This window comes from Macrotis lagotis, chromosome 1, assembly GCF_037893015.1.
Source record: "Macrotis lagotis isolate mMagLag1 chromosome 1, bilby.v1.9.chrom.fasta, whole genome shotgun sequence".
Lineage (NCBI taxonomy): Eukaryota > Metazoa > Chordata > Mammalia > Peramelemorphia > Peramelidae > Macrotis > Macrotis lagotis.
The window spans coordinates 749,371,262-749,389,713 of NC_133658.1; positions in this window are offsets into that span (position 1 = coordinate 749,371,262).

Below are 18,452 nucleotides of genomic sequence, written 5' to 3' on the forward strand. Positions count from 1 at the left end.
CTATGTGAGATAGGATTTGGTCAGTTAGATTGACTGATATAACCTTCAATTGTTGATATCATCAATTTTGTTTCCAGGAGTTCAATCCTATCAATGACAGAGATCCATCTTCTCAATCAAAGGGTAGTTTGATTGTTCCAAGACTTGTTATTAGAAGTATAACAAATTGGGAAAGGGATAAGTTGTAATAATAATCTCCCCCATTTCCATATTCCCACTATGAATGTATGTAACCAGAAAGTATATAACCAGAAAGATGTCAAGGAATAAATAGCACATTAATAAGATCTAAGTAGGAAGGTTCATGACACATTATATTTAAATGTTAGTTTTGAGGGTGGTGAATTTGTTTTAAGTAGAATAATTGGAGTAGAATAATAAGATGAAAGTTGAATGCATTGGGGAAGGAAGAAGGCAAGACCTAACAGGTATACTCAGGAATACTCAGGCAAATAATCTATTGAGAAACAGGAAAGGGACAGATAGGAATGAGGTAATTATGGCTAGCATGTGAAAAGTATGACTTACAGAACTGGACCCAGGCTAGAAAGATCAGAAATAGAAAAGAACAGAAATATTTGGGGTTTGGAAGCAGAAACCTATGAAATATATGGAGATGTCTAGTCTTTGAAGAGATAGTAGTTTGTACCTGAATTCAGGGGCTCCCTTCAGATCCGAAATTAGAATGTACCACCTTAGGAAATACTGGATTTTCTTATGCTAGAAATCTTCAAGCAAAGGAGATTATAAAGTTCAGTTTTCTCCCTTATTATAATGTAAGCTCCTTTTGAGTAAAAATTGTTTCATTCATTTTACTTATTTCCCCAGGATTCAACATAGTGTCTAGCATATATTACTATTGCTGGGCTATTTCATTAGACCCTGGCTTTTCAGAGTAATACAAATGTTGCTGGTTGTCTATTTGGGGTTTTCTCAGCAAAGCTACTGGAGTGGTTTGCCATTTCCTTTTTCAACTCTGCTTTTGGTGAGGAAACAGCAAAAAGCAGGATTAATTGACTTGCTCAGGGTCACACAGCTTATAGGTGTCTGAGGCTACATTTGAACTGATGAAGATGAATCTTACTGATTTTAGACCTGGCCCTAACTCTAACCATTATACTGCATATTTGCCCATAGTAAGTATTTAATAAATACATGTTGATTGATTGATTGCTATAAATTGAACTAGTTGATCTCTATGGTCCATTCCAATTTTGAGATTCTGTGCCTTTGTGATCCCAACCAGAGAGGACTTAGTATCCCTAAAGACTAACACTAAGAGAAAAAAGTCTAACTTGGAATCAAAAGACCATACTAACATCTTAAGTATTTTACAGTTAGACTCTATGACTATTTCATACCTGTGATTTGTATACCCTGAGTAGAAATGGTACCCTGAAATTCCACACATTATAATAGACTAGATCCCCCATTATAAATAGTGAATTGAGTGTCCTAACTTTAACAACTCACCATGGGGAAAAAAAGGATGGAACAGAAGAGGGGAAGGGTCCACAAGCATATGGTCCAAGGGTCTTTTTGAAGTCAGAAGGGGAGGAATCTTTAATCTTTGGATAGCATCAACAGAATTGATGATCAGTGAACTAATTTTCAGTTTGAAAATATGTTGAGTGGTTTCAGAACAAAGTCCAAATGTGAACTTTTGCCCAACCTCAAACTAACAAATTTTGAGTACTATTCCTTTACCCATGAAATCCTCATATCAAGGTTTTGAGTGAATTATGTTCAAGAAATCCTCGACACATCTGAGCACAAACTAAATGATTTGGCCCAGACTCCCTGGAAGAAGGTACATGTAGCTTACCTAGAAGCAGTGGGCCTTAGCCATTAGCTAACTAAATTCCTTCTCTAAGATTCCCAGACTAGAGTTATAGATCTAATCCAGTCTTGAAGCAGTATAATTGAAATATGTGTTTATTATATAATATGTATTACAATTTATGCTAATTTTTATTTTGTTTAATAATATATTTATGTTAATTTAGCATCATGATAGTATGTTGTCTATGAATATATATCTAGATAGAGAGAGAGACAAAGAGAACTAAATCAGCTCTTGGTTAAGTGACTCCCAGTAAGGAAGATTCCTCTATTAATGTATAACAGCACTTGCTGTAAAACTTATCATTTTAAAGAGTTGTCTGGGACTCTAAAGGTTAAGTGATCTGTATAGGGTAGCATATTAAACAAAAGTCTTTCTGATACCAAAGACAGTTCTTTCTCCTCCATGTCATGCTTCTTCTCATATTAGAAAATGATCTAGAAATCATCAGGCTATAATATCTCTATCTTACACAAGTAAATTAACACAATGACTGTCCATGATTCAAAAGGAATATGCTTGCTTCCATCTGATAGAGATGTAATAGATTCAGGGTATAGAATGAAATGTGTTTTAACACAATCAATGAAGGAATTTCTTTTGTTTGACTGTGTATATGGAATTTGCTTGTCTCCTTTTCCCAAGGGTAGGGAGCAAAGAAAATAGATTTTTGTTCATATTTTTTTTCAATTTAATGTACACTGGTTAGTATTAATGTCGGCTATATTGACACTGTATATTGTATGCATACAACAAATCATACTAAAGGGACACACCGTACTTTGGATTTCTTGTGCAGTGGCATTATTTTTAGATGAGGATGCTGGGGCCAAGAGAGGTGAAGCTGCCTAGCATTTCATTCACATCATCTCCCTCAAAAGAGATCAAAATTCCTTTCCTCTGTCTGGAGCTTGACGATTCTTCATGCAGAAGGACAAAGTGTTCAAGCTGAAAGAGACCTCAAAGGTCATCTAGTCCAAACCATATATAAGCAGAAATCTCAAGAAGTAGAGAATCACTGGGGAATAGGAAGTGGGAAAGGCCTTGGTAACATGGGAAAAACAGAAAGTGGAGCACCATACCACCAAGTCTGTAACCACCCCAGTTTGTGACGTCTGCAGGGATTCAGGGTATTGAATGAACCAAATTAACGTCAGTACATGTACAAACACACACACACACACACACACACACACACACACACACCCCTCTTGTTTTATTTCACAATCCATTGCCATGTAAGTATGGACAACCAGAAATATTTGTGTTACTCAGAAGATAATCCAATTTATCCAATCTGTTGCTAAGTCTTATAATTTCTACCTTTACAGTATTCCACACACACTTTCTTGATCACACAAGTACCGCCCTAGTGCAGGCTTGCATCATTTTGCTTCTGGACTATTGAAATAATCTGATGATTGATTTCTTTGCCTCATTGTTCTCTCCACTGCAAACCACACTCCACTTAGGTGTCACAGGTCCAACTATGCCATCCCTTAGTCGATAGTCTTCCTGTGGTTCCCTATTATTACCTCTAAGACAGGGTGGGGAATTTTTTTTCCTGCCAATATCAATGATATTGATAATATCATTTGCTTGCTATATTTAATCACACATTTAATTAATTTATCCCCTAAAAAATCTCCTAGTTTTATTGAATTTCAGGTCCCACCTGTGGTTGCTGTGGCAATGCCAGATCAAATGGCCCAGAGACCAGATGTTCCCACCCTCTCTACGACCAAATATAAAATCATCAGCTAGATGGTGTAGTGAATAGAGCACTGGCCCTGGAGTCAGGAGGACCTGAGTTCAAATCTGACCTCAGACACATAATACTTACCTAGCTATGTGACCTTAGACAAGTCGCTTAATCCCATTGCCTTGCAAAAACCAAAAATAAAAATAATCAGTTTAGTTTTTAAAACCCTTCACAACTTGGCTTCATCCTGCCTTCCCAGTTTTCTTTCACTTTTCTCCTTTTTACATTCTCAGCAATGTAACACCAGTCTTCTTATTTTTCCTGGAAAATAGCATTTCATCTTTCAACTCTATTCCTCTTCACTCACTGACACCATAGCTGGAACTCTATTTCTTTCTTTGCCTCTTCATCTTGGTTTCTTTGAACTCTCAGAACAAATTCTACCTTCAGCAGGAACCCCCGTTCCTCACTGCTATAGCATTCCCTCTGAAATTATTGTCTATCTGTTAAATATAATATAGATCTATGCATATAAGTCCATATATTCATAACATATGAATGTTGTTGTTTGCATGCTTTCTCTTCCATTAAAATGTGACTTTCCTAAGGCTGGGAACTATATCTTTGTCTTTCTTTGTACTCACATGGTTTAACCCCTTGCTCAGCACATAGGAAGCACTTCACAAGGCTATTGTCTAACTAATTTTGCAAAGTAAAGTAAGATCTACTCTCTTCTCCAACAGTCACCAAATCATGAAAATATAAATTAGTTCCTCCACCTCTCATCTTTTGTGATACTGATAGCAATATTTCCCTTTCCCCCCAGTGTGAACAGATAATCTCTCATCTATTAATCAATCACTATAGAAAGTGAAGGGGCCATGGTGAAGGAGAGAAAAGCATTGAAGGGAAATCAAAATATGAAACATGGGTAAAACAGCTGATTTTATAGCATATCTGATCTAGGCAATTTATTACCTTAATATGGTGATGTAAAGAATGATTACCGGCTGAACTCTAACTTACTCATCATTCTGACTCACAAGCTGAAAAAACAGAAAGTAAATTATGAGTCAAGATTGGAAGCAAGAAATGTGGATATGCATCTGTGTATGTGTGCATTTGTATATTTATATGTGTTTATGTGCGTACATAATTAACTTTCCATGAAGAGTACAGATCACAGAATCATAGATTTAGAGATAAAGAGAAACTCAGGGATCATTTACTTGACTGCCCTCATTTTACAAGAAAATGAGGTTTTGGCTGAAAGTCTCACAGTTAATAAATAGCAGACCTGGGATTCAAATCCAAGTCTTCCAATTCTAACTTTATACTTCTTTCTGCTGCTCCACAGGTTATCCATGCTGCTTGGTACTTGCCGAACTCCTGCCAGATTTCAAGAGAGAAAGGGTAGTAAAAAAGACAAATAGAAACTTTCCCTAAGTGGAGAACTTGGAAAGAGATGCTCAGAGATTAATTCAGTTTGTAAATGTTTTCACATAGTACCCTTATCATAAAAGAAATTCCTCCACTAAGAGCACTGAACCTGTAGTCAGGAAGACTTGTATTCAAATTCTACTACAGACACTTACTGTGTGACCCTGGGCAACTCACCCTGTCCGCCTTGGCTTTCTCAACTGTAAAATGAGGATAATAGCAGAACTTATCTCATAGGGCTTTGGTGACAATCAAATGAAATACCTGCACGTATTCAGCACAATACATAGCTTAATACTTAATAAATATTTGCTTCCTTCCTTCTTTTCTTCTTTTCATGTGTCCCATGACAAAAGTACCTCTGTTCTTCTGCATGGCCCAGATTAGGACTGATTACTATGGTTGCTAAACTATGCCACTCCTATGCTAAGCTTCATAAACTCCCATCTGTTCAATTCAGGTACATGTGTCCTATCCAGAATTATTCTTTAACGTAGGAAAAAACAGATATATAGGACAAAACAACTTGGAAAAATTGGGAAAGATTTTTAAAAATGATATAACTAGAGTATAGTTGGCCCATACTTTGGAATGTGGATTTTACAAGAAAATCGTAAAAACATTTAGTCCAAGGGTTCTTAACTTTTCTTGTATCATGGATTCCTCTGACAGTCTGGTGAAAACTATGGATGTCTTGTTAGAATAGAATGGCTTTGTTTGTTTTTAATGCCTTAAAAGAATAGAATTACAAAAAAACTAAAAATTAGTGAAAATAAAAATGTAATTTTTTCCCACCCAAATTCATCAATCCCCTGAAATTTATCAATGGATGATCTACCTACATTGAGTCCAACTCTAAGGAAACTAAGGATCACAGAGAATGCCCTACAAATGGGCGTTTTCATCTCTGTTTCTTAACTCCTCTAGGGAAAAGGTTGTTCTGGTGTTCCATTTATATTCCCAACATCTACCAAATATGTCTAAAAGTCAGCCAACAAGAATTTTTAAAGCACTTATACTTATGATAAGTGATGAAGATAAAAGAAATGAAGCAATCAAGACAACCAATGTATATATAAGAAGATACACATAGTGTATATAAATATATATATATATATATGTATATGCCCATATCTAAGTATAAATACATAATATAAAGGCTGTGTGTGTGTGTGTGTGTGTGTGTGTGTGTGTGTGTGTGTGTGTGTGATGGCAACCCTGGAATCAGGAGGACTAGATTTAAAATTTGACCTAAGACACTTACTAGCTGTGTGCACCTGGGCAAAGTCACTTAACCTTCTTCATCTGTGAAATGAGCTGGAGAGGGAAAAGCAAACCACCCCTCTTTCTTTGTCAAGAAATGGGGTCATGAACATGGTAGAACACCACAACTATAATATATGTGCATCTGTGTATATATGTATATATATATATATATATAGTTTGATATATATATTTAGTTTTATATATATAGTTTTATATTATATATATACACACATGAACTTTATATAAGCAAAATTGATACTATAGTAGGCATTCAATAAAAGTTTATTGAATTGAATAATAAAACTCAATAAATGAGTATTGAAAGAATGTTATATGACTCAATCATCACAATTATATCAAGTATTTTGCTATGAATTCACTCAAATCTTCACAGATAAAAGTGGCAAATGCAGAGAAATCTTGGAGTCCTAAAAACCTAAGTCAACTGAGACTCCCATCTGGCTCTGCTCTCTCCTCTATTTGAGGCTATAACAACATTTGGGAGAAAAAAGGGGAAAAACTATAACAAAAAAAATCCCTTTCCCTTATTCTTACTACCATGACCCTAAGCAAAGTCATCAGTAATGCACATCCTGCCTCTTAGTGAGCCCTTTAGTGTGAGGTTCTCTCCCCTTTTCCACAAGTCATCCCATAGGATGGATAGTATCACTTCTTTTTAATGGTGACTTCATTACATTACTCCCTATGAGTTCCAAAAACACATAGTGGGTTTTTTTAGATTTAACTAGCAGCATGAACACATGCACATACACACAAACATGCCAAAACCTATCCCAATTTTTTCAGACTATTTCCCCAGTGAAGTTGTTCTGTTTCTGTCACAGTAGACAGGGGAAAATATACACACTTGCATACTTTTAAATATAATCAGAATCATCATTAATATTTCCTCTATTAATTCCTTAAGGCTAGACAATCAACACAACAGATCAAGGCTTGATTTGTAGCATTTGACTCTGCTCAAATGAAAATTTAATAATTTAATAACCAAAAAACCTTGTGCCTTAAAACTTTCCTCACCACATCTTGATTATTTGCAACTTGAAGTCTTTCCCTTAAAGTCTTCACCTTTAATTAGCCAGTCAGTCAGTAAGCACTTATTAAGCATCTACTCTGTGCTCAACTTTTTGCTAAAAACTGGGGGATATAAAAAAAGCAAAAAACAGTCCCTGTTCTCAGGGACTTATTAGAGAGGCAACATGAAAACAATTACACACAAAATATAAAGCTTGGATGATTAGAGTTAAAGAAATTGAGGAAATATCATTCCAGGTTCATTAGAGGCTTCTCAAAGAAAATATGATTTTAACTGACATTTGAAGGAAATCATGGAAGTAAGAAGACAGAAATGAGGAGGAAGAGTATCCCAGACTTGGAGATCAGCCAGTGAAAATGCCCAGAGTCTGGAGATGGAGAGTCAAATGCTAAGAAACCATCACATATCCTTCTGACAAGCCCTTCGAAATTTCTCCAGCTTCATTTCTGCCAAGCCATGTTCAATATTTCTTTCAAGACTCATCTCCTCTAAGAAATCTCTAACATTCCTACCAATCTGAATCTTCTGTCATTTTAGAATTCCATGACATTTGTACATACAATTTTATATTGCTCTTGCTTTGTTCTCTAGCTGATTCAAGTGGTTATCCTTCACTTCCACAACTAACCCCACTGTCTACCCCAGTTGTGTGATTCTTGAGAAAAAGGCTGTGTCTTCTATTTATTTGGCACTTCCCATGAGATCTACTGCAATGATATCATATAGTTGACAATAGAAAGAAAGAAAGAAAGAAAGAAAGAAAGAAAGAAAGAAAGAAAGAAAGAAAGAAAGAAAGAAAGAAAGAAAGAAAGAGTTTTGCTTTCTGTTCCAGTTTTCATTTCTGAATGCCAAACACCTCATTAAAAATCTGATTTCAACAAGTATTTATTACACACCTCTTACACGCCAGACATTGTGCTAGGCGCACAAAAATGAAACAACTCCTCCCCTTGAGGAGGTTCTATTCCCAGTTTAAACCATGGGAATGCATACAAGCCTATGCAAAGCAAAAAAAAGTCAATACAAGGTAACTTCAGGTAACTTCAGTGCAAGTATTGGCAGCTGGAGACTTCAAGAAAGGCTGCAAGTAAGAGGTATTTCAATTGCTCTCTGTAGGAAGCCAGAGGTTTTAAGAGGTAGAAGTAAAGAGACAACTCTTCAATAGTTGCAGGCTGTCCCAGAGACCAGAAACCTTGCCAAAGTGACCACAATTCCCTTTTGTCACATCTAGAAAAGTGAGAAACTCAGATTCCCTTTAGCCCAAAGCAAAAGGCCAAGGTCATTGGAGAACTTAAGGAAGCATTTCCTCTTCTTCTCCTGACGCTGCCAAACAGAGTTATAGTTGAAATGGGGACCCCAAACAGAAAATATTTTCCAGACTGAGTAGGTTTAGCCTCGTTTAACAACAATCAAACAATTTGACAGGGAAAAGGAAATGCCAAGTGGCATTGAGGGATGGGAGGAAGATTGGGAACACTGGGATAGGGAGCCCAAGTGGGAGAGCTTTTTCACCGTCTTTTCTCTAGACATAAAATTAGTAATGTGAAAATGATACTCACAAGCTCATTAAGATGTATCATATACAAACCCGTCATCACACATACTGGTTTGGGAGTGAACAACTCAAGTATTTACAGTAATGGGATGGCAGCCCTGCTACTGACATAACCAACAATCAGATCCTTCTGAACAGACCCCCGCAGGACTATTTGATGGTGCAGAGAGTAGAAGGGAAGAAAGGCAATTTCTGTAAATTCTTCAACTGTGAATTTAGTGACTCAGAGGAACACCTAGAATAGCTAGGCTCTATTCTAGAAGGAATATCAAGAAATTCTTCAATGCTAGTAGAGTATGCTCTGGGCTGAGGTCTTCCCATGAAGAGAGCAATGTTGATTTTTGGCTGCCCACATAGAGTGGTGACAAGTTAATTACCTACCGTAAATGTTTTGTGGTGACTGTGGGCAACCCTATTGAGACCTGGAGGATTATGTGGTGCCAGATGTTTCTGCAGCTCTGAGTGACATCTCAGAGTGTCAAATAAACACCCCAGCTGTGTCTGCCTGCTTCCATAACAACAGATCAATTTAGCTTTTAAAAAAATTAATAGCCATTTGGTTCAAAAGTAATCACATCAATTATTTGGACCTTTATAGAGAAAACAGCAGATTCTTTGCCTGATTTTTTTTTATTCTTTTTGCTTTTCAGACATCTGTTTCAGTGTGCAGACAGGTATTCAGAGCCTAAAGAAATAGTCTCATTTGAATGAGGGAACATATAGTATTCTTGGCAGTTAAATGTGGGTCCAAGTTGGGGACTCTCTGAGCACAGGGATTCATGTCTTTGAAGAGACAAATTTCTCCAAAACCTTTGTCCTATTTTTCATCTTATCCTTTTTAAAAAATATGAATTCTTATTATCCCAGGCTCTGCTCATAGCTAGAAAACTCTGTCTGTATGACATGCCTGCTCTGAGTCTCTATGCTCCCATCTATAGAATGGGCATTTTTACAGAGGCATTTTCAAGGAAGAACTTTTGGAAAATTTAAAGCACTATGTAAATATAAAAATAAATGAACTACATAAAAACATTACATAAAATTCCTGTTACTATGTCTAATGTATTTTATGCCACCACCCCTCAATATTTAGATACATTTATATCACACTATATTAAGCTGTTTTTATTTCCCCTATACACATCATCATCACCATAGCACTTATACAGAACTTTGCATACATGGTCCCATTTTATTCTCACAACAACTCTAAGAGACAGGTGCTATTATTATTATTATCCCTATTTTATAGTTGAAAGAACAGAAGCAAATATTAGTTAAATGACTTGTTCAGGGTCATTCAGCTAATACTTGTCAGAGGCAGGATTTAAATTCACTTTCCTGACTATTGATTGATTGACTGAGTCCAGGAAGTGATCTACCCACTGCACTGTCTAGCTGCCATGTCTGATTTATACAGAAGCTCATTTTGATTTATACAGAAACCTGAGCACCTCCATCTGTCAAATGCACATCATTAATCACAATCATCAGTAAGAAGATAACAGTCATCAAGTGAATGACAAACTGGATCATCTCAATACCAGTCCAGGAAAATAATTCCCAATGAATGTTCTCCAGTATAATTTTTAATATAGATTTCATGAAATAGTACTGCAAGCATGTAAGAATCATCTGTGTTATAAATCATCAGTAATTCATCATTACAACAATATCAAGTATAAATTTTGAATCCTGACATTCAAGGCTCCACATAATTTGATCCTAATCTAACTTTCTGTCAGAATTCCAAGACATTTAAGATTCTCTAGAGAAGGAATTCTTAACTATTTTTGTGTAGATATTGGGGAAATCTATAGACCCCTTCCAGGAATAGCATTTTTAATATTCAATAATAAAATAAATAATATTATAAAAATGGATCATGTTGAAATACAGTTATCAAAAAACTTTTTTTAAGTTTAAGGACCCCAAGATATTGGTCTAAGGAAAAGGGAAGAGTTCAAAAGGTCTTTTCAAGGATGTAGAATATGATAGATTCCTCATTGCCAAACCATTAGGTGTAGTCTTTCCTCAAGACTTCAGACAGCTCGGCATGAATTTCACCCAGTACATTAGACATCTTTGGGAAACATGGACTAGAGTTAGTCTTCCACCAGAGTGGTCTATCCCACCTTATTATTAAACTATAAGAAATACAAGACCTGGGAATCAATCAGAGCTTATATTATTTTCCCTAGGAAAACATTCTGATGACTATTCTGGAAGTCCCTCCATGCCCCAGTGCTTTTCTCCCTACTTCTTATAGGATTTCTTCCTTGCCAGGGATACTGACCAGAGCACTGGACCAGGTTATTGGGATTTTCACATCAAAAGATGTGGCACTCATAAACCCAGAATGACTATACCCTGGGAGGCTCAGTTCTCTGACAAGCCTCTACTTTCCCCATCTTTTCATAAGGAGCTTGTTAGTTCTCTGAGCTCTCCTGCCTTGCTAAGACCTTGGGTATACGCAAACAGACCAAACAACCAAAAGGAGACTCCAAACTTGGGTTAACCCATAGCTACATAGACTCAGAACTGTGCTTCTAGTTCAGAGATTTCAGCTCCTCTTTCTAGTTTCAAGTCCATTTGAACCCTTCCCTTCAACCTTCCTCTCTTCAAGGCAAGAAGTTCTATCAGTCAAATTCACTAAATTTCTAAGGACAAAATACCCAAGGATGTAAATGTTCAAGTCCTTGTTCAGACTCCTCTTGGCTTCTTCATCTAGCAAATCACCTCCTGGAATACTCAAATGATTCATAATTAGCCACATTTATTATTCCATCCACAGTTATCCTCCCTGCCAGATTCCCAGGATCACTATAACTATACAGTTCTTATTGTGTGGGGATCCTAAACTCTAAGTAACTCTACTTTTAAATGCCTTAAAAAGATTAGACATTTCCCTCCCATAAGTGTTTAGCCTAGAGCAGTCCTATTATTCCTTTAGTCTTCCATGACTAGAAGATGTCCTGGTTGAAATAATTGCATAGAAATATAGGTAGAACTTAACTATGAACTCCCCTTGACCAACTAACAAGTTGTGTCCATTCAAATTGTTTCTGGTATATAGGTGACCAATAAGAGTTGATTCAAACAGTAACAAAACCATAAAACCCAGAGGCACCTGCAGAGGTGTAACTAACACCTGTGGAGCCTGGTCTCTACCACTTTCACAATTGTTCAATGAGACTTTGGCTAACTTCCAGCCATGACCCTTCATGGTTGTAGAGTAGTAAAGTCAAGGTCCCACAGCTTCTGACTACTTGGTACCTTTGATTTAAATCTATTATAGGAAATGGAAAAGGGCTCAGAAAGTATTTCCCAAATCTATGCCAATGTTGACTTTGTGATCCAAGACTTAGGTGTTCTTGTGCCTCAGGTTTCAAATAATCCCACGGCAAGGTCTGGCACACAAAACTTCCCTGGATGACACACATGGGTGAAGCACAAACAGCTTCACCCCATAGGCACGTTGCTATAAAAAAGGTCCTCCCTGTTGCTTTCTTCCTTCCTGCATCACAATAAAATTCTGAAACAATAATATAATAATAACAATAGCTAGTATTTATATTACACTTTGTCTGCCAAGTACTTTTATTTTATCTTCACAACAAACCTGGGAAATTGGCACCATTATTATGTCTATTTTACAGTTGAGAAAATTGAGACAGACAGAAGCTAAATGACTTGTCCAGAGTCACAAAGCTAGTAAGTATCTAAGACTAGATTTGAACACAGGTATTCCTGACTCAGGCCCAGAATTTTATCCACTGTGTCCCCTGGTTGTCTCAAAAGTATATGGACTAGATGAATCTCTGCTTCTCCCTGGTTTTATTTGCTGGCTACCAGTAGTAACAGTGTGAAAAAGAGGCTGTGCTCACCTCAAGACTGTTGCTTGCAGTGACTGCTTTTCTGCCCCTTACCCTCCATTAACTTCTTTTTTTCCTAATACTTTCTAACTTGTTTAACTTCTCTAGTACAGAACACTCTAGGAAGACTATAATATTCAGTCTACCATATGCTTCATATTCCCATTTCTCACATTTTTTTATCATTTCCTCCATTGGAATACCCTCACCATCTCCCTTCTATCTGACTAATCCATGCCTATTCTTCAAATTTCATTCTTTCTGTGAAATGTTCTGTGACAACCCAACCCCATAGTGATGCCTCTATTCAGTGAACCCTGTAGATCTTGGTACCTAGACTACTCCTTATACAAACTATGTGATAGTATTTTAAAAGTGAGATTGGGGCAGCGAGATGGTGCAGTGGATAGAGCACTGGCCCTGGAGTCAGGAAGACCTTAGTTCAAATCTGACCACAGACATTTAATAATTACCTAGCTATGTGACCTTGGGCAGTCACTTAAGTCCATTGCCTTGCAAAAAAAAGGTGAGGCTGTAAGAATGACCCACCAACTACTTAAGCTGTATCCCAGAAGGTATTCACCTACTCCTTCAACTCCAAGATCTTGCCTTCAGCTTTCTAGTTTCAGAAATTTGATTTTTTTCTTGTTTTACCCAGAAGCAATTAGAACCTGGAAAACAAATTCATGATTGCAAAATTCATGAGAGCCCAAAGCATAAGCCAGAATACTTATGTAGTAGCTTGCAACAGGAGATGTACTTGATATGAGGACCCATATTCCCAAAGCACTCCTCAGTAAGGGAAAGACCAACTTATTCATTTAACATGCATCTACTAAGGATCTACTCTATGTCAGAAAGCACAAAGGGAACAAAAAGAAACCAGTTTCTGCCCTCAAGGGCTTACATTCTATTGGAGACCTAAAAGAATACTTATAGGTACTGGTATATGTGTCATGTATAATGATGTGCTAGTGAATATTTAAAAACCAGCTCATAGTAAAAAAAAAGTTCAGATGGAACAAACCTTTCAGTTTAATTGGCTTTATTCTTAAGGCTAGACAATCAAAAAATAATACCTCAAATCCTGATTTGTGACTTTTGCCTATTTGTAAAAGTTCACATTGAAAATTTAACTATCAGAGGTGGCTAGATGGTGCAGTGGATAGAGCACTGACCCTGGAGTCAGGAAGACCTGAGTTCAAATCCACCTCAGATACCTAATAATTACCTAGCTGTGTCCTTGGACAAGTCACTTAACCCCATTGCCTTACAAAAAAAAATTAACTATCAGCTTTCAAGAGCACAATACAAAGCATCTCCAACATATCAACAGTCACATATGACCCTCTACCAGATCATAAGCTTCATGAAGGCAGAAATTGAGACTTATCAAAATGTTATGTCTCTCTCAGAATTTAGCATAGTTCTCCAAATAGTAAGCAATCAATAAATGCTTATTAAATTGAATTGAAAGCACAGGCAATTATTTGGATGCTCTTTCCCTCACCCAGTGAATAAGCAGTCATAGCCAAGGTTGGTAACAAGGAAAAGGAGTTTGAGAATGCTAAACCTTGAATTGGCCCCTGAGGACAATGGGGACTATGGGGAAAGAGAAAGGTCTTGTCTCAGAAACTCAGAACTTAACAGGCTGAGGGGACCTGCATGCATACTGATTCACTCCTTGACAGGTTGATTTATAGTTGGATAACAATCTTTAGAAGGCAATATAGGAAATCACATTTTTTAAGGCTCCAGAGGAGCAGGGAAAAGAAACATGGCATTAAATCTATGGAAAGCAAAATCATTCATTTTTTTAAACCTAAAGACTTCATGATTATATTTTTCCTTTTCCTTATGATAATTTTTTAAAATTTTTATTTTGTATACATTCTCTTCCCTTCTGTTGACTGTCACATGGGATATAATTGCTGCAGAAAAGTACCAAATTTCAAGAATTTAGGGAATTCTGAACAAGAACCTGCCTAGAACCTCATACCTTTCTATCAAAGATCTGTATGACAACCCCACATATAATCTGTGGGAAATAATATCTATAGACAGATCAGCCCAGCAGCAATCTGAGGTCAGACTATCTGAGACTTGTGGGTGGATGTAAAGGTAAAACTGGCAGAGGTTCTGCCTAATCGTTTAGTCCCTTGAGGGAGCCAAAGTACCTCTTTGAACCCAGATAATAATGTTTTGTCCTTCATTTTCAAAGAAGACCGCAATATCAGGGAGGCGATACCAAGACAAGCACATGAACTTGATTTGGGTGAGGGGGGGGTGTTGTGCTAAGTCACCAGCCTCATTTTCCTGTCTAGAACCATCTGGGTCCAGTGGTCAGAGATGAATCAGGATGACTGGAGATGACCCTGGATGTGAGGTAATCAGGGTGAAGTGACTTGCCCAAGGTCACATAGTCACTAAGTGGCAAGTGTCTGAAGCCAGATTTGAACTCCCATCCTCCTGAATTTAAGGTCAGTTCTCTATCCACTGAGCTACCTAGCTGTCTACAGCTGAATGAAGTACACAAAATACATCTGCAAAGTTCATCTTCATTGCCATATAGGATTTACAATCCATAGGTCACTTGAGCCCAGAGAGCACTGCTCAGAGATGTCACATCTCTAGCTGGACCACTGGCCAGCAGAAAAGGATCACAAGCTGTGGGTGGGAGCCAAAGTCTGCAGTCAACCACCCAGACCTGCCTGCATCTGTATCTGGGTCCTCAGGGCAGTGGTCCCCTCCCACCTCCCCTTCCCTCAGTCCTCCAAGCTAGGAGTGACTGTGCTGTCTCAGCAATAAAACTCAATAAATGCTGGTTATCTTGACCTGGTCACTTGGCTGGGGGATTATTTACAGGGCATTGCCTCAGAGTAAGACAGGGCTGAGTGAATTCATCCTGTGCAGTGCTATCACAGTAGACTTTGAATTAGGAAGAATTCATTAACAAATAAGTTCCTTGAACTTACTTTCACTTTTGAAAGGAACTATTTTACTTTTGTCTGTTTCCAGCATCTAATACAGTGCTTATTTCATAATAGGTACACTTAATAAATGTACTTAATAGATACTTGACTACAATTCAAATCCTGCCTCAGACATTTACTAGTTACCTATATCTGAACAAGTCCCTCAACATCAGTTTGTAAATTAAATAGAATTATTAATACTTACACTATCTGCTTCATAGATTTGTAATAGGGATAAAATGAAATACATTACATGATTACATAAATTAGCATCATATTCATAAGAGCCTCTATTTAAACTAGCATATGCTTTAAAACAATTATTTTCATACAAAAGTTGATACAGAGGACAATGAAATTGATATTGGAAAACATGGTTTTCAACTAGGAAATGAGAGAGATCAAAAAACTTAGTAGAATACTCATAAGATCTATTCTTTAAGAAGAGATTCAGAAAAGAATAGACATGGTGAGTAGTATGTAGCATCATAAAGAATAAAATTGACATCTTTATGATGGGAAATGCCTATTTATAGTCATAGATAATGATGATGATGGTAGACAGATAAGTATTTATCTAGTACTATTTAGATAAATAGATAAGCACTTATTAAGCGATATCTACCATCGTACTAAACATTAAAAGTACAAATATGAGCAAAAAGCAGGACAGGCCCTGCCCTTAAGGAGATAACATTCTACTATGTAAAAGCAATATAAATAGAAATAAATATATATATATATATATATATTATATATATATATATATATATATATATATACACACAAAAGGAAGCAAGGGGGAGGGAATTGAAGAAGGTATCCAAGTTAAGAGCAAGTTCTAAAATGACTCTGGGGAATCACGGAATGAACTAGATTTGGAGTAAGCATGATTGACTTGGGAATTCCATCAAATGGAGGTCTGAGGACAAGTGCACCAATCAGAGGAGGAAATTAGAAATAGAGTTGTTGTTAGAATAAAGATGATTGCTTGGACAGCAGTCCAGAAGGAGTTGGGGAGAAATGGGTTGAACCAGGGTTGTAGGAAGTTTATCTGACATGGAAGGTTATTTCAAAATCAGTCTTTGTTCAGTCATATCACTGAATGATTAGAGCTTGGGAGAAAGTAAAAACCAACTTTATAAAAAAGAACAAACTTGAAAAGATATTGCATGCAATAGCAACAGCTTCAAACTAAATGATGTAAGCAAGCTATCAATTCAAAAAAAATTAGGAACGACAAAAATTAAAATGTTCATTCTGAGTTGCATCATTCCTTAGAGAATTTACCCAAGGTAAAACGGTCACCACAAAGAGAAGGACAAAGGAGCTGGGAAAATGTCTTGGCAACATAAACTTGATTTCCTTGCCAAGTGGTATCCAAGGGAAACATGAACTTAGAGTACAAGCACATTAGCAAAACAGTATAGAGCAAAGCAATAGAAAATAATAAGCAGTAAAAGTTCACCCAAAAAGCAAAGAAAGTTTCATGAGCAACAAATTCAACAAATTTGTGCTAAGAACCTTCTATGTTCAAATTTCTAGTCACTGATTATATAAATCTAAAATAAAGGAAAACAGCCCTTAACCTCAACTAGTGTCAGAGAAAGATTTTTCTGGTTTGTAGAAAGCTCTGAAGGTAAGATAGAGATAGAATGATGGAGAAGAGCCCAGGAGAAGGTGGAAGCAGATAGGAATGAAATGAAAAGTTTTCCTTAGCAAGCAAAGACACATTATCCTCTGAGGATAGAAAGAAGAAAAACAGAATGGGTGGATAAACAGAGAAGACAGAAGATGTAATGTATGAAGTGAGGTCATTTCTGAGAGAGGGTTAAGTGGAATTAAGGTTTTAAGGAGAGATAATGTTTAAAAACAGTCACTGGGGAATGTGATAGAGTTGATCCAACATGCCTAAAAGGTGTGCTGTGCAGCAGTAAGGTGCAAGTTAAGAGTAGATAATATGAATCTTTAGTGGATCTAATCAACAGAGTTTTGTGACCTCATTCAGCAGTTTAGAAATAGGACTGGAAAAGCTAAATTGGAGGGGATAGCCCAGGGTTCAGGATCATCTGGCGCAGTAAAGTTAGAACAGAGGCAAGGATAGAGGACAGCTCCTTGCTGAAATGACTAATATAGACTTAAAACTCTGAAGGGAGAAAAATGAAGCCAAAATAAGTGATGGATTGTGAGAACAGTATGTATGTATGTATGTATGTATGTATGTATATATGTATTTCTATATACACACACATATTTTTATTTGTATCTGGTAAATTGCCTTGGTGATGGACTATGAGAACAGTACGTATGTATGTATGTAAGGACATGAATACTATTTCTAATACATACCTTTTTTTTATTTACATCTGGTAAATTGCCTTGGTGTAAAACTCCCTTCTACCAATGCAAATAAATAACTCATCTGATTTATGGTCTTAATTGCCTACAGAAATAAGAGATTAGGTGATTTTCCAGTGGTCACATACCTAGTATTTTTATAATCTCAGTTGATCTCAGTTGTTCCTGAATGTATCATCAATCCACCATACTGCTTCTTATATTGGTTTGTGCCTTTATAAATTAACATGCTAAATAGGTGTTATACATGAATAGTGAGCTGGACCTATTTCTGAGTAGGAAAGAAATCAAGCTGTATCCCAGTTATGAATCTGCATCCTATTTTCAATGATCCCACAGTATTTATAGTCACAAAAGTCCATCTTGTTAATATCAGCATTC